The following is a 25,781-nucleotide window of genomic DNA, read 5'->3' as shown; positions in this document are numbered from 1 at the left end:
CATCTCTACCAGCATCAAGCTATAAAGCAAAGAAGTCAATAATATCTACTCTAAATTCTATTAAAGTTACAACTTTTATTGAGAACGAAATACGTATATATTGATAAAACAACGTAAAAAATAAACGCTGACAAATAATTATTGAAGGAAAAGTAAAAACTAAACGTTGACAAAAAGTTATTATTGAACAAAAATGTTTCAATTATCATTCAAAAATTATTATGAAGCAACGTTTATGGGATAACTCTTAAAACTATTAAGTCCCTGCTCAACACTGATATCTACATACATATGTATGCAATGTGTTGCTTTCTGTTTATACATGCAAACACCTCTATATTCAGCTAAATTTTTAAATAGTCATTCAATCAATACAAACACACGTTCTTGGCCTGAAACTATGAAAGTGTTTATATGTGCACATTTGTATAATGTATCTTTAAATAACATTTAAGCTTTTAATTATTATATTCTTTAGTTTGTAAAGCATGTTACAACTTTTGTAATTAACACTTTGCCATAATTTAATTGTTTTAATTACTTTTACGCGCTTAGCTTCTAATTTGCATGTTAAGCAATAATTTAGGTAGTAGCTCACGGCAACGTCATGATTTTTTAGATATTTAACGATTTTTATGAAGAACATAACATAAATACAAGTCTATAGTTCAAATCATAAACTAATTTTCCTTGTAGAAACAGGAAACTGGTATCAAGTTTGCTAAAAAGGATCTAACCCGTAGAGAAAATTCCAAGTTCAAAACTGGTAAGCTTCTAGTCCTTTTGGAACCCCTAATAGTTCGCCTTTTTATAATTTTTTTTTTTTTTAGTTTCACTTGGCTGTTGTTTGTAATAAAATCTTGCAAGTTAAATTTGATACACTTCCCGGTGTCCGATTGAGCTGAAATTTCGCACGCATGTATAACACCGATGACAATGCAATATTACTTTGCGAGAATTCGATAAATTAATCGATAACAGAGTTATCGGTAAAGATTTGTGCTCACCTTGGCATAAAAGCCTAAGTCCTCAAGAACGCAGGTAACTTCGCTTTGTTTGTGTATGCAACGAACGTAGAAGTTAGGCTGTTATCGCTAAAAACTGCATACTTTTCTGCGCACTTGATTTTGTTTTACAGATTTTTGGCGATAATAAAAGCCTAAGTCCTCAAGAACGCAGGTAACTTCGCTTTGTTTTTTGTATACAACGAACGTAGAAGTTAGGCTGTTATCGCTAAATGTTGCATACTTTTCTGCGCACTTGATTTTGTTTTACAGATTTTTGGCGATGGAATTTTAGCTAAGCGAAAGTTGGAATTTTATTTTAAAACAGAGCAGAGATCTACAATGAGTAGTTGTAAACTGAACGCGACATAGGCAAAGTCACAATAAAATATGATTTCAAGTTAACACTCGAATCGAAAAATTTGACTGTTCAAAGTTGACTTCGAAGAAACCTTGTAATGTTGATGCATTAAAAGAAATGGATAGGATAAGAAACGTTACAAATAACTAAGTAAAGATTACATAATTAATTTAAACAATATTTCACCCTACTAAAAATTTAAAAAAATTGATATTTAAATAAAGTTTAAGAAAAAAGCTTTTCTAAGAACAAGCTTTTATTACTTGTTAATAAAACGAACTAAAAAGTAAAAAATTTAATTAAAAAAAAAAACCTTTTTAAAAATGAGCTTTTATTATTGGTTAATAAAATTAACTAAAAAGTAAAAAATAAATTGACTGTAAAGAAATATAACACTTTATAAGTTCATTGTAACCTTTAACGGTAATTTGGATTCTTCGTCTGCGACAAAAAAAATTCCATATTACACATAATTATATATTTTTAACTATTGTATTAATTTGTTGTCTTCAAGACCAACTTTATTATTTTTGCAAAAATGTATATTTTACAACTTATATTATATTAAATAATTATACATAGAAAACGAGTAAATTAGAAAAAAAACAAAGTTCATAGACCGTATAGCTGACTGTTTCAAAACCCATGACGGGTTATCATCAGCGATCCACACATTGAAGGCTTGACGTTTTAACGCATCAGGTCATCAATGCACTTTGCAAGTTTCTATTTATAACTCATTTTCTACTCTTTGTTGTTTATATCCTTTACCACCGTCAGACCAATAAAACCAAAACATAATATTATATGTGACCCGGCCTATGAAAAGGTGGCTTATGACTCAAAAAAAAAACTACTACTACTAAGAAACTGAAGAAATGCATTGTTTATCTTTAACAGCTGTTTCGTGCAATTTCTTTTTTGAGTCATAAGCCACCTTTTCATAGGCCGGGTCACATATATTTTTAACATTAAAACTTTACACCTAAATTATTAAATCTTACAATTTATGTCACAGTCGAAATTGTTCTAATAAAAGCGTGTTACATTGTGATGGCAAGAAAAGGAGGTCTTAATTATACCATCAAAATTTAACACACTTTTTATTAGAACAATTAGGACTGTGATATAATCTGTAAGATTTAATAATTTAGGTGCAAAGTTTTAATGTTAAAAATATATAATTATGTACAATATAGAATTTTTGTCGCAGACGAAAAAGCCTAATTATCGTTAAAGGTTACAATGAACTTATAAAGTGTTATATTTCTTTACAGTCAATTTATTTTTTACTTTTTAGTTAATTTTATTAACCAATAGTAAAAGCTTATTATGAAAAAAGTGTTTTTATTTAATTTTATTTTACATGCTTTTAACTGACGCTGCCCCAAGCGGTGGAAATTTACCCTGCTGCATCACATTTTCTCTAGTTTTGAACTAGATATGTATGTACAAATTTCCAAAAACGATATTATCCTTTTTTCGATAGCTCCAACCCACTCAAAAAATAACCGCATTGGAAATATAAACTCCCTTTCTAAAATAGTCTTATCCAGGCGAAAATTTGAAATATTTAACAAGTACTTCTGCATTGCCGACCTACGTCCGCTCTTTAAAAGAATATCCCTGTATCGGTACAACACCGGCTTTGCGATACAAAGTATTTTTGCACAGAATCCCTTTCATAAGTGAGCTTGTACACCCAAGAAGTATTTCGGATGCCGTGTAATTGCTCTCTTAATGACTAGAGCATGTTTAATATGAACTGACGCAAACATAAGTTGCCTGCCATAGTCTCAATGTACTTTGTTGAATTCATACCGAAAAACTCCCTTGGCGAAACCCTTTTCCTGCCAATTTGCTTTATCCTTTGAAGTTTACATAAGGGAAGGGCTTTAAAGTTTAGGGAGAGAAGGCTCGATAAAAGCAAGTAGCAGTTTTATTTTGTAAAAAGCATATTAGACAAATATGTGTTAAATATGAAATATAAAAACCCGAAATGTCGTTTTTTTAAACAAGTTACTATCGAACTTGTACTTATTTGGTACTTTAGGTCTAGTTGTGAACCAGCAATTTGTGTCACTACTTACTGACTTCCCTTCAGGGTACTTAATTTAGCATAAGAAATGCAAATAACTGAAATTAATTGTTGCGTATACGAAATTAAGGTTGCGTATACGCCATGTCATCGGCCAATAGCCCGAAGTGAGAAACGTGAGAATTTGTAAGAAACTACATACAATTCAATTATCTGCTTCAAGAATAAAACTGTTAAGTATATTTTTGATTGTTGCTCAATTTAAGCTGTTCAAAGTGCAAATCATCCCAACTCGCAAAAGCATCGTAAAGCATTTAAGTAAAAGTATTATATAAGTATTATATAAGTATACTAGACTTCAATGGTTATTATACATTTACAGTGTACTCTCTCCTAACGGACACCTCTCTTAAGCGGACACCTCTCATAAACGGAAAATTTTTTCAGTACCAAAAAAATCCTTAAGCATTTTTAAGTTTTTCCCTTTTGATCGGACAACACTCCCATAACAAGACGCGGACACTTGCTTTTTACCCCAAAGGGCTTTTAATTTCCCATAACCGGACAGCTTACAACACTTTTTTTTCATTTACTCTACCATATTCGTACAGCTGTTGCTTACTCACTAATACGTGCATGGATATAGGGGAATCCCCTAAGTACGAAGAACCTGTTTTCAATACAGTAAAAAACATAAAAATGTATGTACCTATTGCATACACGTAGTTAGTATCTTCTTGTACCTGAATCGCAATGCCTAAAGTAGTGTTGAGTATTAAAGACAAAATTAATGTCATTGAAATTCATAAGAAAAAAAACTAAGTGTACGAGAGTTGGAAAAGAAATGTAAGATCAGCAAAACGCAAGCTGCTAGCATTATCAAAAACAAAGATCAAATTTTTAGTTTGTGGGACACTGACGTCAACCCGGAGAGAAAGAGGAGTCTGCTGAAGCCCAAAGGCCTTAATATTGATAAATTGTGCTACGAATGGTTTGTGAAGGCTCGAAATAAGAGCATTCCTCTGTCAGGCATACTTATAAGGAGCAAAGCTAAAGAAATTGCAGTGAGACTCAATTACGACGATTTTAGTGCATCATCCGGCTGGCTGGAAAGGTTCAAAAAACGTCACAACATAACTTTCCGTACAATTATTTTATAATATTTGTACACAAAACTTTATTCTTTAATTTATGAACAAAGCTTTATGAACCTCCTAACTCAGTCTTATTTGTATGTATTAATATTCTTGTTTTGGAAATAAAACTGTTTAAACATTAATCAATAATACTTTTCTCATAAGCGGACACCTCTCATAAACGGATAAATTTGGCAGTCCCTTAGGTGTCCGTTTAAGAGAGAGTACACTGTATTAACTTTAATGCCTGGACCTTGTGCACTAACATACATATCTATAAAGGTGGTATAGTTACGTGCAATTGATATATTGCCAATTTTATGATAGCTAAGATTTTAGGCAAATTCTTAAGGAATTTTCGTTTGATCTAAATATTGAACTAAGAACCATAGGTTAGGTTAAGTTGAACTGACCGCGCCGTGAGGGCCTCACATAGACTGAGTTAGTCTGTAGTATAAACAGAAGTTTATTTAAATACAAAAACTATTATTAAATAACTCTGCCACTTGTAGCTTCTAGATCTGGCAGCTGTATTATTAATAATTAAGCTTAATTTAATTAATTTAAATAATTAAAAAAATCATGTATGATTAAACTTAAATTAAAGGCATGTAACGCCAGAAGGCAGTGGACAGTCTGAAAACCAGTCAAGCCTACAGTCCTTTCTTTTTAATAGTAGGAGTAACTTAGTCTAAGGTTGTAAGACCGACACATGATCTTCGATTTTTTTCAGCCCGGCGCTTGGTGAACTACTCTCCCGCTTGGTCGAATATTTGCAACTATCGCCTTTTAATCTCAGCTGTTTTTTCATTCCAATATATTTACATATACCCTAGGACACAATATATATGCTTCTCCCCATCCCGATTCTCTCCAGGGATTGCTTACACTCCAACACACTTGTAGATGCTGTGATATACGAGATTGCTGCCTTAGTTGCTGCTTGGCTGTCAATATAAAAGACTTCGCTCATTGCTTCACCATGGCGGCTTTGCTTTTTCTCTAAATTTTCTTAAAGGGCAAGCGAATCCTCCCCAATGGTTAGGAGAAGCTCGCTCGCCGCCACTTTACGTGGAGGTTTATCTGTAAGACTCGCAGAATTGGGCATTGGGCATTGGGCTGTTTGTCCTCCTTCAACACCTTTTTCAGGGTCCTCTAAAGCCTGTCCCGTTCCTCTGTGCGACTCGCAGCACCATTTGGCTGTTTATACTCCTCTTACACCTTTGTGGTGACGCCCACGTCCTCCATTAGGAACCATGATTCAAATTATAACCTGTAAGTGGTTCTGGTCCGCTCCTTTAAATTAACCTCCTCGCAAAACATGCAATATCAAAGTCGAACAAAAAGTAGACAGTAGATAGCTGTTTTATAGCTGGTTACGGAAGACGCTATATGCCTAAGTACAGATACTATATTTCAGCATTAATTCCATTTAATTTTTGTGTCATCATTAATGTATACATGATATCACAAGTTCGGTATATAATATTTCTTTACAGCCTCGCATCTCCAGTGTCAATTTGATGTTTCACAACGTTGGTGCACCCTCGTTTGGAACCATCCTAGTCAAATATGTTTGCGTACTTTAGCAGCAGTTGTCTTGCCTTACTCTGATAGTCTTCCTCTAGACCCTCCGGCCATGCCGTGATGTCATTTGAAAGATTAGTCTTGTTAGTTGAAACGTGCTCCTGGAGCTGTTCACAGTTAATAACTACTTCAGCCTCTTGGCATCTTCCCAATATCGCTCCTTTGTAAATTTGAGTGGTGACTTGAACTCATTGAGTACTCTTACCGCAATACGTCCATCCTGTTTTGTCATTGCCAGGGTTTTTCCTACAAGTATGTTCGGTGTTGTTTTATTTGCTGCCTCCACAACCCACAATTTGTCCCACAATCTCCATCATTCTTTACCTAGATGGCCACCTCCTACTTTGGTTGTATTTGCTGATTCTCCTCCACCAGCACTCGTTTACTGCTGTAGCATTTTTGGTAGACGAAATTAAGTGGCACATCCATGTTCTTATATCGCATCGTTTTGCTTTGCATGTCGATCTTGATGCCTTGGCCGATTAAGAAGTCCACTCCGATTATGATTTCATCAACAATCTCTGCCACTATAAAATTTTGTAGTACCGTGACGTTCCCAATTGTGACTTCACATGCTACTTCTTCTAGAACCTGGATGTCTTCTCCAGCGCCTGTACGCAATCTTGCTCCATGCAATGGTCTTATCTTCTTGTTGACTAAATCCGATCGAATGATGGAATGAGTTGCACCCGTATCTACAGTCAGTAAACGTTCCTTTCCATCCACATGTCTTCCGACAGTAAGATTGCTCAAAGTTCGGATTTATTACAGGTTGTATTCAACCCACGGTTCTCCAACTCTCTTTTCAATTGCTGGATCTTCAATTCACTCAATTTGGCCATGTTTTCCTCCGCTACTTATTAAACAATTCCTCTTCTGACACCAATTGTATCGAAGTTTGGGGATTTCTGATATTTTGCACCTTCTGCTAACGTTCGTATCGCTGAACTGTCGAATAAATAACTCCAATATTCAGTATTGCAATATGGGCTTTATTTAGTCTACTTTGGGAATAGTACAATTATACTTCTATATCACGTACTTCACTAAAGCATGTGTAAATCAAACTGATTATTCATTCCTCAGCTTGCGCTGCTTTTATACTCTCGGTTTTCTTGTTCACCCATTTCTCCTAAGGTCTAGTGATTACGCGATCAGTTCGAGAACAATTGTATCTCATGCTTGGTTACCAGCTATATACATGTATATTTGTAGTTTATGCTTTTCTTATATTTATGCTGCTTATTGGCACAAAAGGATATACAGGAATCAGTTCAATATTAAAATGCTTATGGGTTGAAAAGTCCTTTTTACTATATAACTTTGAGCTATACAACCCGCTACAGCTGCACGCAATTGTGACATTTTCTTTCCGAGCTTTCAATTTTTTCTTTCTTCCTAAGTATTTGGCTTTAAAAAAAAGCTTTTCAATTCCTTTCATGCTTGAACTATTTGCTGAATACAGGTTTATTGCAATCAACTCTACTTCGAACAGTTTGGCTATGACTTTGGCTTGGCGTTACTTTCAAATACTTAGTTGGCACAAATCGCGAAAAGCTTATTGGAAGTGAAAACGGAATAAAACGGAATAAAAAAAATTGTACTCAAACTCCACGATTTATATGAAGTGTTTGCCATACTTTTGCGCTTTCGATTACAAAAGTTTGCGCGCCTTTATGTCGCTTTGCTTTTATCCACATTTGCTTCGTTCCAAGTTATTTCATATGCAAGTGTATGGTGCATGTGTGTTGTTGTAGTTGCACGTTGACAAAACTTCTACATGAAATGCGGCTGAAAAATCTTTACTTGGTTAGCTAATTCTGTTGCAAGCTAAGCGAGTTCTGAGGGGAAAAAAATTTCGGGGAAATAATATCTGTTCTTGTAGCAGAAACTTTTATTGTCACATTGAAGTGGTAACATTTGCAAGATAACAGCTATGATGCACATTTTTCTACAATCGTTCTACAACTTAACTTGAAAGTACCTTTAAAAAGTTTTCCAAAATCTTACCATAACTTTCCTATTCACACATTTACCATATCAGCGATGGCGGGCAAAATCTGCTGACATAAAAAGCTCAGCGTTTCTATTTCGCTTGCATCATTTATCTAGCTTTGCGATTAAGCATATTTGTATTTATATTCTTAAAGTATCCGAAACACGCACACGTATATATTACCAAAATTTACCAATTTGCGCTTTACCTTCACTGCTCTCAATCACCACCCACCGCCATCGCTTTACAAATTTGAATGCAAAGATTCCATCGCTTCGAACAGGTTTTTGAAAAATCTCTATACGTTATCTAGCGCAACTTGTTTGCATAAATCAGAGAAAAGCTTCTGTGTCCGATTTAATACAATAAATGCTTCGCAACAAAAGACATAATAAGAGCTGCTACTAAAAAGGGTGTAAATGCCCAGATTAACGCAACAGCACGTCTAAAATTTAAGGGCTTACACAGTTAAGTAAGTTAAACAATTGCTGTACACTCCTAACATTTGTGCAGCGAACAAAAGTCATCTGAAAGCCTCCACTAATTACGTCCTATAAGGACCAGATGTTCAAGTTATCGTAGGAAGAATATAACCGCTAGAAAAAAAGTTGTGGAAAGCAAAAACCAGGTAGATCAAGGGCATAATTCAATAGTTAGTCAAAAAAGCGGGAAGAAATATACTGGGTTTTTGTAAGAGAGCTGAGAAAATTAATAATGAGATAGACGTGCTGCGATACTAGGCCAAGTATGAGGTGCTAGAAACTTTTATGAGAAAAATCACTGCATTACCCAAATTTTCGGTCATATATAAAATAGACAGTGAATCGACCAAGGAAAGGCAGTAAATGTAATGTGATTGTGATACAGAAGAAGAGGGGGAAGAAAAAGAGCAGTACAATAACATCGTCGATAATTATGTGACGAAAAAAAGTTATTGCCATGTTGCGAAGCCAACGTTGGGCAAGGAAAGGAAGAATAATTTATCAATTTTTGTCGATGACTTATCGAATTGTTCTCGAAAAGTTATCGACGGATTACAGAATAGTGTCCATCATTTATCGAACAATTACCGATATGTTTTGTTAGCATATGAATTTGGTATCGAAATATTTATTGGCGTGTTATCGAAAAGTTATAAATTTGTTTGTTAATTATTTATATATTTACTTTCGAAAAGCTATGGAATATTTATCGGAAAGTTGTCGATATCTTAACAAAAAGTTATTGATGTTTAATCAAAAATTTATCGAGTCTCAATAGAAAAGTGACCGATACTTTTACATAAAGAGCCATTTGTTATCGAAGCTATCGATTTGTTAAAAATAAGTGTTAAAAATTTAGTGGTGAAATTTTTTTTTCGAAAAGGGGCCGATTTGTTTTTGGCTTATTGTCGATTTGTTTTCGAAAAGTTATCGATTCGCTATCGGAGTATAACCTATTTGTTATCGAAGTGCTATCTATTTGTTGTTCGAAAGTTTTCAATATGTAATACAAAATATATGAACTTTTTATTACAAAATATTCAATGTAATATCGAAAAGTTTTCAATTTGTTATCGAAGCTTAACAAAATTTGTTATCTATGTATATTTTAAGCTACGCAGATCTATTGTGTTGGGTGCAAATAAAAATAAGAATAAATATTATTCCACCTTTCAGCTCGACGTTTCGCCAAATTTCCTTGGCATCTTCAGGAGCGTGACACTGTATTTATTTAATAAAACAACAAAGAACACAATCAGATACACATAGATTTGAAATTTAAAATATTGCAAATAAATATTGATTGCACAAAATTTTTTTCTTACTTACAATGATGGAAAATTAACGAAAAACACAATTTTTACTAAAACATTTAAACATTTAAAAACATTTGAATATTAAAAAATTGCGGAAAGTTAATAAAGTACAAAAAATCGATACCACCTTCATGCGGTAAACTTGTCATACTAAAAATTAAATTACAAACATAATAGGTACGTGGCGGCGATATTGTCTGTATCTTCTTTTTTGTTTATTGTGTTTCCTCTTTTTTGCAAAATTCTTAGCCTTTCTAAGGTGTAATGCGCTTTTTCTCTCCTTTCGGTGTCTATTATTTTTATGTTTTCAAAATCAGCTGTGTGTTTGTTTTCTATTGCATGCTGTGCAAATTTGTTATCGGCGTATCATTCATTTGTTACTGACAATTTATCTTGTTTGTTACGGAACAAATATTGATACAACTTCGATATAAAATCGATAAAACATATGTAACTCATCGACAACAAGCCGATAAAAACACGATAACTCGTTGATAATAAGACGGTAATAAAACAATAGCTAGTAGGTAAGAGTTGTTACCGATAAGAAGCCAACGAAGCCCGGAATGGTTTGTTCCTGGTAAAGTTACCTCTGTTGTGGTTTCACTTCAACCTTTGTGCGAGCTCTAGTTAGTTCAAAAACATTAGTTTTCTAGACGTATACCTGTGTGTTTATACATTGAACTTCACAGATACTAGGTACTCACGCCTTTTTTTACTCACGTCAAATAAATTTAATAAAAATTTTATTATGGACCACAAATTAGAAGCGATTTGCATTGTTGAATTGTTTCTTAATTTTTTCCCTTACAAAATAGTTTCACAGCTGGAACACTTAAAATGTTTCATATTTCCGTACTTGTCTGGCACGAAAATGTGGGACAATCGTAAAATAAATGCATTATATTTAAACAAATACATAAGCACAAACGTTCGCACATGCAAAACCTAAGCATGTTTATGTTTTTTGGTATTGTTACATGCATAAAAACATCTAGATATACCTATATATAAAACTGTGTAGAAGCTCGGTTGTTATCATGTTTGTAAAGCTCAAAAAATCCTAAATGAGCCAGCAGGCTGCGGAAGAAAAGTAGTGCAAAATATACAATAGTGCTATTTTGTATACTTCATAAACATTTACTTTCGTGTTTAGTGATTTCTTATCTAAACACAAAAATACATTTAACAAAATGCATTTCCATGTTACGTGCAAAGTTTCGTCCTTTTGCCACATTTGACGTTGTAGTATAGCGCTACTGAACTCGCAGTACATAACATTTCGTTGTAAAAATAAATTATATTATCATATAAATGCACGACATGCGGAACACAATAATAAAGCATAAGCGGCCGTGATAGGCAGCGTACTTATTTATAATTTTTCTTTGAGTTATCTTAAACACTACGTGGTGAAGGATAACCCCAAATGGCCCTGAAAATTTCACCTACTTTTACCAACCGTCATTGCATAAAGGGAGAGAGAGTACAAAAAAAAGTTGATCGCCAAGTCTATCAGAATGGGTGTTGTGAACGTAGCCATCAAGAAAATTTCCACTGACACTGTAGGGAAAATTTCTAGTTCAAAACTGGTACATTTCTACTGAATTCGGACTCACTACTAATTCCCCATCTATCTCTTTTACATCTACCAACTGGCGAATTAAAAATGGCGACGTTCTAGGCGTTGGAAATCGTCCCCGTTGCATTACCTCTATAGTTCCGAACTAGATATAATTTTTCTCATTAGAACCATTTTATTTATTGGCATTTTTAACACGCTTGTTGTATGTTTGTTTGTAACTCTTTAGACTAGGCGCGCAAAGGAGAGTTAGACCCATCTAGCGGCAATTATTGAAGTGGTTAAATAACTCTACAAAACGATTTGTGCTTAATAGCGGAGACATGAACCTCTGTGCGACGCCGCTATCAACATCAATTATTTAAGTGGGTTGTACATACTAAGACGGCACCACATTTGCTTGATTTTAAGTTTTTTAAAATATTTGATATTGTTACGAATATTAGCAAAACTAAGGGGTGATGCCATCTCTAAGCCGATGCTAAGCAACGCCTTGCATGCACATCCATAGATCAATCATTATGTATCTCCATAAACGAATCATTCATTATGTCTACACATATGTAGGTACACGCAGCTGAGAGCAACGCACAAGCACATGCAGATATCTTATCTGAAATGCTCATAAAGGTATGCAATTGTGATTGCGGAAGTGTCGTTCACACATACAAGCGCATGGGGTATGAGAGAAGCTATAAAAATTATACATCTGTAGTTGTAGCTGAGAAATTTATAACTAAGTAAATTCTGGAAGCGCCTAGAAGATGCCACGAGGAAATCACAGAGTATAAAAGCATCAGCGGTAGAGGCGCTATGGGCAGTTTCAGTTAAGCACGCTATCTGTCGGGCAATAGATCAGTTTCATTTAAGCTATCAGTCAGTTTGGTTATTAAGCCAGCTAGTTGCAAAGTATAAGTGTTATTGTGAAGTACTTTAATAGAGGCCATTTTTCCATTATTCAATATTGGAGTTATTTATTCAACAGTTTAGCGACACGAACTTCGTAGAAGATTGCAAATAAGGGAAATTGCAAGTAAATTCGTTACAATAGCCGTGTTTTTTTTACACGTAAACGTCTATACGCTTAAACTTTATATGGACTGCTAAGCGTCAAACTTTAATACACCTCTGAAATAGCTGCGCATAAAATGTGTACTACTAAATTTCAATACGCATTATACTCAGATGTAACTGAAATATGTGTCTATGCTTCACCCTATACACTAATTCTATGTATTCTATGTGTGTTCACAATTCATCGCAACTGATTCAGCTATATGTTATACCCTATGGCCATCATAGGGTTGTATCTCCGCTTTTCGGTACATCCTGTGGCTGTAGCTAGTTATTTAACCACTGCCGCTAGATGGGTCTCCTAAGCATTATCTAAGCGAGGATAGGCGTTTTTTTACGCGCAAACGTAAATGTATACACGTGTATAATAAAACACGGCTAATATTATTTATAAACTAGTGCAAAAATTAACTGTTAAGATCTAACTCTTTTGTTTGTATTATTTCATTAGTTCCGAACCAGACTTAAATTCAACATGTTACTTCTATTACGACGTATTCTCAGATAGTTCTCCAGTGATTTTTGGAAATGCCAGTTCCTAATCATAGCGTTTATTCGCGACTACTCGTGCATAGCAACAGCTTCTATATTTCACAAGGGAAAAAAATTGAATTGGTTATTCGCCTGAAAAAAAAAAAACAATTTTTCCCTCCAAAAACGAAGTTTAAAAATTTGTATTGGATTTTCTGTATGAATAGAGACAGTGAAAAGAATATGACCGCCGCGATTGCAAGAAAAAGTGTTAGGTAATACAGTCGTAGAATTCAGCCTTCATAATGCTATACCCCAAATCAGCTGATATTCTCCACGCATTTCCAGATATGGCCGCATCTTGTACCAGATTCCAGCACTGGCTGTATTCAATCAATATGAAACCTAAGTGATCATGTCAATTGAAGGTACAGAACCAATTTACTGGATGTGTGCATGTACTTTTATTACTTGCATAATTGACACTTAACCGTTTAGACGATTATGGGCGCCACGCCAGTCGCTTCTCCGTTGGGTTAACTGCCGCCAATTTCTCACACCAAGAGAATTTTAATCGTTCTCCGTATGGTCCTTCCCACGGGGGCCGCCCTCTTCCTCTGCTTCCATAGGCAGGTTCCGACAGGAATACTCTTTTAGCCGGAGCATCGTCTTGCATTTGCATAAGGTGACCTAGCCGGCGTAGTCACTGTGTTTTAAATCGATGGATGTTTGTGGTTCCCAAATTAACGCAGTCTTTTACTATTTGGAAATTATGGTTGCCAACAGTGGCGTGGTTGCCAAGACGCAAGTGTGCTGATTTTTTGCTCGATGCCAACAAACCCATCTTTTCCGCTCCTATTTCCACTTTGCAGTAACCAGAAAATACGGCGTGAGTGTAATTGCACGCTCTTATAGAATATTGTTCCAGAGCGGTTAAGTTCTGCGGCTAGTATAATTTTCTCCGGCAACAAACTAAAGAAATCGCACAAAAGGGGTTTAGTTTAGTATAGTTCCGAACGGCTTAGAGAGGTCCTTCCAAATTCTGAACGGGCTGATGGTGTTGCTAGGCCAATTTCACCATAATCGGCTTGAGGGCTAGCTGTGGGATCTCATCATCCGCATCTGATCACTATAAGGTGCGGCTGCAAGCGGGTATCTGTCTTGGATCAAGCGGCTCGCTATAAAAATACCTCAAACCCCCTGAGCGTGTTGTGCGCTGGGCTCGGACCCGCCACGTAAAATCAGACTCCAATGGAAATACCAATGTGCACACTTTACGAGGGCCACACATCGACTTAGACCATTACCTAGTGGCCACCAGGATATACACAAATAAGATCTTGGCGTAAGATGCAGATGGAAGGAACCTATAGGGATGAGTTTAAATGCAAATCTATTTAACAAATTTTATTCAATGGCGCATGTAAGCAACGACAACAAATAGGTAGGTAAATCACTTGAAGCGAATAAAAATGGTGGAGTTGATAAACTCTTCAACTGAGAACTAAAGCCGAAGTCAGGAAGCTTTGCCAAAAATTAGTCTACACACATCGCTCCATAATGATATTTAGGATTCAAGTGATAGAAATCCTCAATCTTTAAATCAAACCGAAACCGGAAGTAAAACCGGACGACCTGCTATCGAACTGTTACGGTTTGTTTTCGATAACAACCTGGCATGAGTTATCTGTTTGTTATCCATTTATTACCGGCGTGTTATCGAACGGCTATAGGCGATTTATCGATGTGTTATCAAGTCTTAATAAATTTGTTTTTCGTAAAAAAAAATGTTTTCTATGAGTTATTGATTTGGTATCGAAAATTTATCAATTTGTCTTCGGAGTGATACCGATCTTTATTTATTAACTTTTTAACAAAAGCTGTGTTTTTTTTTTTTACATCTATAGACGTTTATGCTTAAACTGCTAAGCGTCAAACTTTAAATACACCTCTGAAATTGCTGCGCATAAAATTTGTCCTACTACATTTCAATACGCATTATACTCAGATGTAACTGAAATATGTGTATATGTTTCTCCTCAACACTAATTCTATGTTTCACCTATCCACTATTTTTCGCAACCGATTCAGTTTGTGTCTCCGATTTTAAGTACACCCTGTTCTGTAGCTAGTTATAAAACCACTGCCGCTAGATGGGTATCCTAACCATTATCTAAGTGAGGATAAGCGTTTTTTTACGCCCAAACGTAAACATATACGCTTGTAAAAAAACACGGCTAATGGCTTACAATAAAACAGACACGTATACCACTTCAACAGAGATATTTTTTAAGGTCTAGTCAAAATTTTAAAACTTTCCTGCAAAAAGTGCGACTAGTCTAGGATGAATCCGGATGAGTCGCAATTGAGTATGCGACTATAGCCAGTTCTGAGCTCTTTATATGGGTTGGAGTGGTCCCTTTTATTTGAGCATGTCCTATGGAGAGACCAATTGTGCCTGTTTATGCCTGAACGTGTAGTGTCGCACTGGTCCTCTGTATACCCCCGTACGGGTACTGTCGGACTGATCCTTTTTGTAATGTTCGACACTTCCTCTTCTTACCCCTTTGGGTACTGTTCGACACTCCCTCTTGTAACCCCTACGGGTACTGTCGGACAGATCTTTTCTGTACTATGGGAAGTGTCCAACAGGCCCTCTTTGTATCCATAGGAGCAGTGTTGGAAATGTTCTCTTCGTGCCCCTACAGCCAGAGTCACACAAGTCTATTTTGTTCGTCTATGGGTACTGTCGGACAAGTCCTCTTTCTACTCATACGGAATTTCTTACGGATAAAATTCAATATTCTTAATTTTTTTTCGTTTTGGTGTTGTAGAATAATAAAAACAAAACAAATATTACCACAATGGAACATATGGTCCTAGTATTTTAGGTTCGGTATAGAGCTCCGCATTTTTCTTAATAATGCTATTCAATCACATTTAATATTTTTATTTTATTCATTTCGTTGCTGTTTGTTTTTTATTGTTTTTTTTTTTTTAATTGGCTACATAAATTTTAAAGTGACTGACCCCAAATATACTCAAAAGGGATCAGTAGCTCAGACCGCTCTCTTTAGGGATAAATCGAACAATTTTTTGCAGGGTTACCTCAAGTCCTTGTTGAATTAAAAACATTGGTCTTCTAGGTGTAGACCTCTATATTGACACAGGGAACTAGACGAGGCTTGATACTTACGTTTTTTGTTTTTGTCTTACAAATTTCTGGAGTAAATTAAATTTCCTAAAGTTATATGATCGACATTGCATCAATTCATACTTAGGCACAGTGCACTAAAAACTTGTGGAAGCCAAAAATTATTTGTACTAAATTTTGTACAACTAAAGTTTGTTTTGATCGAATTTCAGCTCTTGTACTCTAAATCCTTCAAAAATTGGCATCGAGCCATTGAAAATCGTCGATAAAGAATTAAAATTGAAACTCCTTATAGTCGTTTATATATATATATATGTTTGTTTTATTTGGCAAAACAATTGTTTCGACACTCGCGACGTGTCATCATCAGTTGCTAGTTATCAACGACACGTCGCGAGTGTCGAAACAATTGTTTTGCCAAATAAAACAAACATATATATATATATAAACGACTATAAGGAGTTTCAATTTTAATTCTTTATTGTGTGAGTCGTTTACCGCTCTATATTAATTATTTAGTAAAATCGTCGATGTTAGCAGTAAAATGTGGATTTCTTTTTTTTTTTGTTTTACATTGAACTACTTACACAATCCACATTTACTTACCTGATGTAATGTGGAAGTGCCTGTTTGACTTTGTTTTCCTAGAAACACGGACACTATTTTCAACTACTTCATCCATACGAGCAGATTTGAATGGAATTTTGTGATTATATCCAACTTGCTTGAGTTAGAGAATGCGCAAGTGAGTTTCTAGTATTTTATATGTAAAAATAAAATGTTTACATGCGAGATGCAGTAAAAATCGTTGTTAACTTATTTTATCCAGCTACATTCAGAGTTTACATGAAGCTTGTAGCCAGCAAGGAGAAATAGGTAAACAGCTAAACAACGCTTCAAGTCAGACTTTGCTATGAGCTTGTAAGTGAGTAAATAAAAAAGCAACAACACAAGGAATAACATGTGTTTTCTGTATAAAAAAGAGGACAAGAAAACCTAAAAATAGTTTGTTCAACAAAGGCTATAAGCATTAAAAAGCTAAAGAGTTTCTTTTAGCTTTTGCCGGATGCGAATGTAAATACACTTCCAACATCCCAACCGGAAAGGTCTTCATACATGACTTAAACGACATACATATGCGGAGATGCATTTGAATTCTAGTGGACAAACAAAAATGGTAACTTTATTTTAAATCAGGCAAATGCTTAAATGCATCCTAAATACAGCGAAGAGGATTACTTCCGCTTTTAGTTCGTGCTTCTACATTATGAAATGGTGTAAGGCCACTCGACGCACAGTTGCGAAATCTCGAAACTCGACATCCCTCCACCTGTCAAGGTGGAACTTAACAAGTAAAGGTGTCGTAAGTTCTGGTGTAACCGAACATTATATACTCATCGTGAGCTTCAATTGCACATTTCATTTCAGATAAATTACTTTTCTACATAACACGTGGCACCGCCCGTGTAAAAAAATTTCTCCCCATTTCCTCTTACAATGAAACTTGATAAGTGAAATATCATTGATTCAAAACTATTTTTTGCTAAGTTATAGGTTATTATTCTAGTCTACGATCCTTTAAACCTTTTAAACCTGTTTTATATCTAAGTTGTCGTGGTCTTTAACCGATCCCGTCCATTTTTACTAGAAATATTTTCTGCTATAAGGAAAATATGTGTACCCAATTTTGTTACGATATGTAAATTTTTCTTCGAGTTATGGCTCCCGAAACATTGAAAATTGCTTAGACAAAAAAGGGGCATTTTTCAAATTTAAGTGTTTTCCAATTTTATGTTATAATTCAATTTAGAAAGTAAAATTCTATTGATACAAAGCTCTTTTTCGCTAAGATATAGCCTATTATTTTCATCTACGACCCTTTTATAAATCTTTTATATAAAAGTGGGCGTGGTCTTTAGTCGATCTCGTCCATTTTTTCTAGAAATATTTCTTGCTATAGGGAAAATTTTTGTACCCAATTTTATTAAGATCCGTTAGTTTTTCTTCCAGTTATGGCTCCCGAAAGATAGAAAATTGTTTTGTGATAAAAGGGTTGTTGCCACGCCCATTTTTTTAAATTTGAAGTTCTTCCTATTTACTGTTATAAATCCACTTGGGAAATGAAATACCATTGATATAAAGCTCTTTTTTTGCAAAGATATAGCTTATTTTATTCGTCCACGGCCCTTTTAAAAATCTTTTATATAAAAGTGGGCGTGGTCCTTAACCGATTTCTTTAATTTTTCTTCAAAGCATTCTTTATAGTAAAGGCAACCTCTCTGCCGAATTTCGTTACGATAGGTTTAACGATTTTTGATTTATGATTAATAATATTTGTAAAATTGATTTTATCGCAAGTGGGTGGTGCCACACCATTTAAAAATTTTTTTTTTAATTTTTATCAAGAGTCTCAATATCAGTCCACATGTCAAATTTCAGCTTTCTAGGTGTATCATTTACTAAATAATCAGGTTTTTGTGTTTTCCAAAATGTTATATATATACAAGTGGGCGTAGCGTTCGATTTTATTGAAAGAATGGCTTGTATTGTTTCAGCCTCAGTTATATTTAAAAAATTAAATATTTGACCAGGATCATTAGAAGAATCTTCACTCGAGTATATATATGGATTATCCCCTTCTGGTAATTTCACAGCAAAGAAGTCATTCATAACATCGACATCAACCAAGCATTCGGAGTTAAGATTGGGCTTAACACCAAGTTGTTTTAAGTTACTCCAGAGAATCTTGGGTCCTAGGCTTACATCAAGTTTGCGATGGAAATAACACCTCTTGGCCTCCCTGGTGATACTAGTAGCTCTATTTCGCAATACTTTGTAAGCCTGCCAATGTTCGACTTTAGACGTTTTCATCCAAAGCGAATGGCTTTTATTTCTTGCTTTTATAGCCTGAAGTACTACGCTATTGAACCATGGCTGTTTATTATTATTAACTTTAATTTTTCTAAGTGGAACATATTTATCGAATAAGTAATTAACTAAGAACGAAAAATATTCAACTTTATCATTAATATCTGCAGAAAACCAACAGTCGTTCCAAGGAAGTGCAGATGCTTCAGTGGCTAAGTCTCTGATATTTATTTTCTTGAAGTCTCGAAAATGTATGTGGTTTTCTGAAACATTAAATTCTGAGTGCATACCTAAATTATAGCTTAGAAAAATTAAGTCGTGGTCGCTAATACCGCTCAGGGAAATTTGGTCAAAATGTAAGGCATTACTCATATCAGAAACGCAAAAGACGTCTAGTAAACTTGGTATACAATGGGGACCAAAACGAGTAGGAAGCTGGTTTACAACTTTAAGCCCTAAGTCTGACATATCTTCAAGCAAGTTTTCGGAACGATCATTTTCAACAAGCAAATCTATATTTAAATCTCCACACAATAGTATATGTTCGTAAGTGGCACTATGTTTATGTATACATTGAAAGAGGTTATTTAAGTCATATGACTTATTTGGATTATACAAGCATACAACAAGGCAACGCTCATAATTATTGTAAAATTCCACCATCAAAAACTCTACAGGATCGGAATTATCTGATTTATTTATTATTTTACACTGCAACGTCCTCTTGTGGTATATCGCAATACCTCCACCTCGCTTACCTTGCTGTCTGTCATTTCTAATCAGACAATAGTTAAGAAACTGGTTATCATTATCATTCATGTCATTTTGAAACCAAGTTTCAGTGACACACAGAACATCAACACTCACAGCTAAATATGTGGTTCAAATAATCAAGCTTACATTGATTCAGACTTCTAGAGTTGAAATGGCAAAGCTGAAATCCAGGGTGACAATCACTCAAAAGCTTCAGTACTATTTTACTGTTGAGTTCGTAAGAGCCGGCAAATGAACTATTTGAGTTCATAGACTCATCTATGCACTTCAAATTGCAAACATAATATAATACATGCTAGAGCAAGAGCATTAAAAAATAAGTATGACAGCGAAAGAAAAAATGAAAAGTATACATTAAAAAGCCTAAGAAAATAATAGTAAATGGTTACACATCTTAGACTAACGTTAAATTCTAAACCAATAAAACAATATATATATATTTCATTTTCATTATCAGCTTCTTAGTTTCAGGTGCTTAAAAGAGAATCCACTTCCACTATGGTGGTCACCAGTTTGGGCTCTTCATTGGGCTTCAGTCGTACAAGCACTTTTCCACGTATTGAAAACACTGATGCCAAGTGCTTCTTTCTCTTCATTTCCGTCGCATACGACATTACTTCTCTTAATCTCTTTGGTAGACTCTCGTGTAAATATACAAATCCATAGCCAGGTACATCAATATCAAACAGCGCAAGCGATCTCTTTTTATACCTTTCATGAAAATGAAATGGTATATTAATTTCGTCACGAAACCGAAAATTGTAAGTCCTTAAAGGAAAATAGATAGACCCACCATTAAGTATACCGAAATAATCAGGTTGAAGAGCTGAGTTGTTTTAGCCATGTCCGTCTGTCCGTCTGTCCGTCTGTCCGTCTGTCTGTTTGTATGCAAACTAGTCCCTCAATTTTTGAGATATCTTGATAAAAGTTGGTGAGCAGGTGTATTTGGGTGTCCGATTAGACATTTGTCGGAACCGACCGGATCGGACCACTATAGCATATATCCTCCATACAACCGATTTTTCAGAAAAAGAGGATTTTTGTAATATCTTACCCAATTTAACAGATTGAAGCTTCAAACTTCACCATATACTTTCGTATATAGAACATATTGTTGCCTGAAAAAATGTATGAGATCGGTCGTATATATAGTATATATCCCCCACAACCGATTGTTCAGATAAGGAACTTTTCGTAATTACTGCCCTATTTTAAGAGCTAGAGGCTTCAAATTTCAGCGAATGCTTACGTATATAGCATATATTGTTGTCTAAAAAAATCATAAAGATCGGTGGTATATATAGTATATATATGGTGGTATATATAGTATATATATATAGTATATATATATATAGTATATATATTTTCGCAAATTTTAGCCCTATTTTAACAGATAGAAGCTTCAAATTTCACCGAATATTTACTTATATAGCATATATTGTTGTCTGAAAAAATCATAGAGATCGGTTGTATATATAGTATATATCTCATACAACCGATTGTTCAGATAAGAAACTTTTCGCAATTTCTACCCCATTTTAACAGCTATAAGCTTCAAATTTCACCGATTGCTTACGTATATAGCATATATTGTTGTCCGAAAAAATCATAGAGATCGGTTGTATATATAGTATATATCTCATACAACCGATTGTTCAGATAAGAAACTTTTCGCAATTTCTACCCCATTTTAACAGCTAGAAGCTTCAAATTTCACCAACTGCTTACGTGTATAGCATATATTGATGTCTGAAAAAATCATTGAGATCGGTGAAATATATAGTATATATCTCATACAACCGATTGTTCAGATAAGAAACTTTGCGCAATTTCTGCCCCGTTTTAACAGTTAGAAGCTTCAAATTTCACAAAATGCTTTCGTATATAGCATATATTGTTGTCTGAAAAAATCATAGAGATCGGTGGTATATATATTATATACTTCATATAAACTGTCATATTGACCCCTTTTTTACGGCTAGAAGCTTCAAGATTCATCAAATTTCATCAAATAGTTACGTTTACGTCATATATTTTTGAAATACGTGATTCGTAGCCATAGTTTTTACATGCAGACCACAAAAAACGTGAAGCTTTGCATCCTCACACAGATTACCTACCTATTTTTTATTTTATATTTATCTTAAAAATCGTTTAGATATGTTCAAATTTCACCAAATGCTTACGTGTATAGCATATATTGTTGTCTGAGAAAATCATAGATACCGGTGGTATATATAGTATATATCCCATACAACCGATTGTTCAGATAAGAAACTTTGCGCAATTTCTTCCCCATTTTAACAGTTATAAGCTTCAAATTTCACCGATTGCTTACGTATATAGTATGTATTGTTGTGTCAAAAAATCATAGAGATCGGTGATATATATAATATATATATGATGGTATATATAGTATATATATATAGTATATATATATTTTTTTTACGATTTCGGCCCCATTTTAACAGCTAGAAGCTTCAAATTTCACCAACTGTTTACGTGTATAGCATATATTGATGTCTGAAAAAATCATTGAGATCGGTGGTACACATAGTATATATCTCATACAACCGATTGTTCAGATAAGAAACTTTGCGCAATTTCTGCCCCGTTTTAACAGTTAGAAGCTTCAAATTTCACAAAATGCTTACGTATATAGCATATATTGTTGTCTGAAAAAATCATAGAGATCGGTCGTATATATATTATATACTTCATATAAACTGTCATTTTGACCCCTTTTTTACGGCTAGAATCTTCAAAATTCATCAAATTTCATCAAATAGTTACGTTTTCGTCATATATTTTTGAAATACGTGATTCGTAGTCATAGTTTTTACACGCAGACCACAAAAAACCTGAAACTTTGCATCCTCACACAAAGTACCTACCCGTTTTTATACCTTTCATGAAAATGAAATGGTATATTAATTTCGTCACGAAACCGAAAATTGTAAGTCCTTAAAGGAAAATAGATAGACCCACCATTAAGTATACCGAAATAATCAGGTTGAAGAGCTGAGTTGTTTTAGCCATGTCCGTCTGTCCGTCTGTCCGTCTGTCCGTCTGTCCGTCTGTCTGTTTGTATGCAAACTAGTCCCTCAATTTTTGAGATATCTTGATAAAAGTTGGTGAGCAGGTGTATTTGGGTGTCCGATTAGACATTTGTCGGAACCGACCGGATCGGACCACTATAGCATATATCCTCCATACAACCGATTTTTCAGAAAAAGAGGATTTTTGTAATATCTTACCCAATTTAACAGATTGAAGCTTCAAACTTCACCATATACTTTCGTATATTGAACATATTGTTGCCTGAAAAAATGTATGAGATCGGTCGTATATATAGTATATATCCCCCACAACCGATTGTTCAGATAAGGAACTTTTCGTAATTACTGCCCTATTTTAAGAGCTAGAGGCTTCAAATTTCAGCGAATGCTTACGTATATAGCATATATTGTTGTCTAAAAAAATCATAAAGATCGGTGGTATATATAGTATATATATGGTGGCAAATTTTAGCCCTATTTTAACAGATAGAAGCTTCAAATTTCACCGAATATTTACTTATATAGCATATATTGTTGTCTGAAAAAATCATAGAGATCGGTTGTATATATAGTATATATCTCATACAACCGATTGTTCAGATAAGAAACTTTTCGCAATTTCTACCCCATTTTAACAGCTATAAGCTTCAAATTTCACCGATTGCTTACGTATATAGCATATATTGTTGTCCGAAAAAATCATAGAGATCGGTTGTATATATAGTATATATCTCATACAACCGATTGTTCAGATAAGAAACTTTTCGCAATTTCTACCCCATTTTAACAGCTAGAAGCTTCAAATTTCACCAACTGCTTACGTGTATAGCATATATTGATGTCTGAAAAAATCATTGAGATCGGTGAAATATATAGTATATATCTCATACAACCGATTGTTCAGATAAGAAACTTTGCGCAATTTCTGCCCCGTTTTAACAGTTAGAAGCTTCAAATTTCACAAAATGCTTTCGTATATAGCATATATTGTTGTCTGAAAAAATCATAGAGATCGGTGGTATATATATTATATACTTCATATAAACTGTCATATTGACCCCTTTTTTACGGCTAGAAGCTTCAAGATTCATCAAATAGTTACGTTTACGTCATATATTTTTGAAATACGTGATTCGTAGCCATAGTTTTTACATGCAGACCACAAAAAACGTGAAGCTTTGCATCCTCACACAGATTACCTACCTATTTTTTATTTTTTTTATTTTATATTTATCTTAAAAATCGTTTAGATATGTTCAAATTTCACCAAATGCTTACGTGTATAGCATATATTGTTGTCTGAGAAAATCATAGATACCGGTGGTATATATAGTATATATCCCATACAACCGATTGTTCAGATAAGAAACTTTGCGCAATTTCTTCCCCATTTTAACAGTTATAAGCTTCAAATTTCACCGATTGCTTACGTATATAGTATGTATTGTTGTGTCAAAAAATCATAGAGATCGGTAATATATATAATATATATATGATGGTATATATAGTATATATATATAGTATATATATATTTTTTTTACGATTTCGGCCCCATTTTAACAGCTAGAAGCTTCAAATTTCACCAACTGTTTACGTGTATAGCATATATTGATGTCTGAAAAAATCATTGAGATCGGTGGTACACATAGTATATATCTCATACAACCGATTGTTCAGATAAGAAACTTTGCGCAATTTCTGCCCCGTTTTAACAGTTAGAAGCTTCAAATTTCACAAAATGCTTACGTATATAGCATATATTGTTGTCTGAAAAAATCATAGAGATCGGTCGTATATATATTATATACTTCATATAAACTGTCATTTTGACCCCTTTTTTACGGCTAGAATCTTCAAAATTCATCAAATTTCATCAAATAGTTACGTTTTCGTCATATATTTTTGAAATACGTGATTCGTAGTCATAGTTTTTACACGCAGACCACAAAAAACCTGAAACTTTGCATCCTCACACAAAGTACCTACCCGTTTTTTATTTTATATTTATCTTAAAAATCGTTAAGGTATGTAGATCTGTTCACTATATATTTCTTATCTTATACATCCGATTATTCGGAGATTACGAACGGGATAAGATTATTGTTCAGCCCCATTCATGAAAGGTATGAAGTCTTCGGCACAGCCGAAGACAGTCCCGTTCTTACTTGTTTTGTTTGCAAAATGCAGCAATAGAGGTAAAAAATTGGTTTCGCTCAGGCGCAGAGTGTAGTTTTACAACAATAGGAGTGTTGCTGATTATATTATTTTGCATTCTGTTTTGCTTTTTCCGTAACCTAAAGGCATCGCGTAATGGTGGTGGGCTTAGATTTATTGCTTTGCATATCTTGGCAAATAAATCAGGCAAAATCTCTTCGCATACAGAATACCATTAATAACCATATCAGTGGCGACTGCATTACTCTCAAGCTCGTTAAGTTGACTACGTGCAGCCACAATTTCACCGCACAATGTCATAACCTCACTATTCATATTTTCTAGTGCAGTCACCCTACCTTGAATTGTTGTTATGCTCCGCTTAAGGTTTGCAGTCTCCGCAGTCAACTCACCTATTTTCTGCATTACCCTCCCTTCGAAATCGTTTATTGTTTTTTTTCATTATTACCGTCAGCTCTTCAATTATTGCGACTCTTTTCTCATCCATTATGCGCTCAAATCTGCCATCTGCGAGTGGCGTTTTTGATGTTTTTACCGGAGATGTTAGCTTACGAGCTGGATTTTTGCGTGAGTTGGACATGATGAAACTTGTTTACTTTTAATTTCACTTATATACTGGAATCGCTCAAAAGAAATGGGTGAATCAGATACCGGCAACTGTATACAGGTGTAACCCCAATTTTTGGAAATTATTTGTATGTTTT

The 25,781-nt window shown here is 34.5% G+C and overlaps 1 long non-coding RNA gene across 1 annotated transcript in view; it reads left to right on the top strand.

Moving 5' to 3' along the window:
• LOC137250875 (uncharacterized) overlaps positions 1–25,781 on the top strand; it is a 407,751-nt gene that overhangs the window by 325,159 nt on the left and 56,811 nt on the right. The window lies entirely within an intron of this gene.

Source organism: Eurosta solidaginis, chromosome 4 (genome assembly GCF_040869045.1).
Source record: "Eurosta solidaginis isolate ZX-2024a chromosome 4, ASM4086904v1, whole genome shotgun sequence".
Lineage (NCBI taxonomy): Eukaryota > Metazoa > Arthropoda > Insecta > Diptera > Tephritidae > Eurosta > Eurosta solidaginis.
This window is presented reverse-complemented; position numbering and strand designations above follow the sequence as displayed.